The following is a 2,885-nucleotide window of genomic DNA, read 5'->3' on the forward strand; positions in this document are numbered from 1 at the left end:
TCCACAGGATATGCGTCAATGCCGTTGCCACGGATGGATTCTGTCGCTCGTTGATCAAATGGGCGTAAAAACACGTTCGACCTCCTCCCACATACATCCCTATCTTTTTCTGGACCAACCGCTATTACGGCCGGGAGGGAGAGGTCCGCCCCCACCGCGGCTACGAGGCCCGCACGCTCGGCCGCCCACGCCGGACAAAACTCCAACGTGTGCTGCGCCGTGTCGTGCGGGTAACCGCAGTGGTGACACTCCGTGGTGCGCTCCTTCCTTATCCTGCACAGGTACTCACCGAAACATTCGTGTCCGGTGAGCACCTGTGTCATCCTGTAGGTGATTCCTTCTCGTCGAACCCAATTTACCCATTCTGGTAGATGTGGGCGAATGGCCTCGACGGTCCTCCTTCCCGCAATGTGTGGATCTTCGAGTGACCGCTGCCACTCGAGAATCATGGACCGTCGAGCCTGGTCCCGTATCATACGACGGATCCTGTCGGTAACTACGGATCCCGCGAACCCTCCTGTACATATCGCTGTACATACGGGTCGCGAGGTCAAATGGGGGCATTCCCGACAGGACCGTCGCCGCCGCGTGGCTAACTGTTCGATAGCCCCTTGCCGCTCGTATTGCCACCCGTCGCTGCATTCTTCGCAGAAGGTCTCGCAGCCGTCGAGTGACGGCAACATCCTCCGCTCACACTGGGGCACCATAAAGGGCCACCGAACAAACCACCGCGGCATAAACTCGGCGAACCCTTCCGCCCGGTCCCCCAAGGTTCGGGAGCAGCCGGCAGAGTGCCATCGCTACTCCCTCAACCCTCGGGGCCAGACGACGGAAGTGTTCCCCGAAGGACCAGTTCGCGTCCAGCTGTAATCCCAAGTACTTCATACTATCTCCCAGCTGGACGCGAGCCTCACCCACATGGATGAAAGCCGGAGGCGGCGGGCCATGCGATACGTCGTGAAAGTAGACCGCTTCGGTCTTTCGCGCTGCCACCTCCAGCTCCAGTACCTGAATCGAGCGCACCACGTTCGCCACGGCTATGTCTGCCGCGGCAGCTGCCTCCCCCCAGTCTCTTCCCCCGGTAAGCACTAGTGTGTCGTCTGCGTAGCAGACGACTGCGCTGCCGGGGGGAGGGATGACCGGAAAACGTGGTCATATGCGAGGTTTCACAATAATGGGCCCAAGACTGAGTCCTGTGGAACCCCGCAACCAACGTCTCTTCCCCGCACCGTCCCACCGCTGCCTACGTACTCTAGGACCCTGTCCCGGAAGTAGTCCCTTATGATGGCGGCGAGATAGCGCGGTTTCCCGTGATGGTCGAGGGCCGCCACTACCCACCGCAGGGTGTTAAAGGCATTTGAGATATCCAAGGATATCGCCATCAACACCCCGCCTTCCTTAATCACGGCCTCCGAGACAGACCTGACGCGCAGTATTGCGTCAATTGTAGAGTGTCCGCCTCGGAAGCCGTATTGGTCCTGACTCAAATCAGGACCCGTCCAGGACAGGTGCTGGACGAGGCGATTGGCAATAATCCTCTCAAGGATTTTGTCTGCCTCGTCCAGCAAGCAGATGAGATGATACGACGACGGTAGGTCCCCCGGCTTGCTCCCCTTAGGGATGAGGACAAGTCTCGCCCTCTTCCAGACTAGAGAGACACAAGGCATCCCCCAGCTAGCCGCCTCCCCCCCCGGATGCCTCCGCCGATCAGACCACCTCCGAGAAGGCGGAGGTATCGTAGCCAATCGTCCTCCCCCTCGTACGAATAGAGGGGGAGGATGACCTCGACAGGGGCCGGGGACCCGGTAAGCCGGCCTCCCCGCCCCCGGCCGAGGAGAGTCGGGGGTGCTGCCTCGGGGAGCAATAGCGGGCCCCGTAGGGTTTATCAATGCGACGGGGTCTGCACACAGGTTTAGGCCGATTGGGTGGGGGAGGACGTCCGGAAGTAATGCCTCTGGCGTCCCCGGTCCTCCCCCCCAAACACCCGGGTAGGCATCCGTAGAGGTTTTAGTTGGTATACCGTTAGTCCTTGCACCACAGACCGGGAGTCCAACATAACCCTTGCTCCCTCCCCGGGGAGTAAGGGTACGCATGAAGCATTTCCTCTACGTTAAAAAAAAAAAAGAAAGCCGCCTCCCCCAACTGGGACTCCGGCAACCCCCATGCCAGGACGCACGCCCTAAAAAAGGGCGTCATTCCCCGGACACAGAAGCGCCTTCGTCCCATCCCCCCACAGGGGTCTAAACCTCATACCGGGAGCACCCGGAACTCCACCCCAGCACGGAGGGAAGATAGAAATCCTCCCCTATCGGCTCCGTGCAGCCGAGGTTTGTAGTCTCCTTCCCCTACCGACATTGGGTCTCATTGACCCTTCGGGGACAGACTGTCGCCTGGGCAAAGCCGGGTGCCCGGTACACTCTTAGCGAGTGATCCTCCCCGCCGGCCCTCCCGAGGGTTAGACCCTTGGTACTACCACAGCGGATCGTTGGATCACCCGAGTCCTTCCACCACGACAAGGTGGCGTACCACGGAAGGGGTCAGAAGAGACTCTCGGGACAATGAGGTTGCCAATATGCCTGCATAATAAATGTACATCGCACAACTTCGTCATCCTTCCATACATGGAGGATGAAATAATAATCGGTGTAGATCTACAGGCAAAACTGCAAATAAGAATCCCGCCACCCCCAAGACACATCTTACGAGAAGGGCCTAAATGCATTGCGACCAGGGGGCTGACCGTTTAAACTCCTGATGAAAAAGAAAAATTGGAACGGTTTCTGAAAAAAGAACTGCGACAGTTTGAAGCCGTCCACGGGACCACAGATAAAGTACAACACAAGATCCGGCTGCGAATTACAACGCCAATAAAACAGAGATACCGA

Source organism: Camponotus vicinus, unplaced genomic scaffold (assembly GCF_025532165.1).
Source record: "Camponotus vicinus isolate PSW18456_S1 unplaced genomic scaffold, iyCamVici1.0 SCAF_13, whole genome shotgun sequence".
Taxonomy (NCBI): Eukaryota; Metazoa; Arthropoda; class Insecta; order Hymenoptera; family Formicidae; genus Camponotus; species Camponotus vicinus.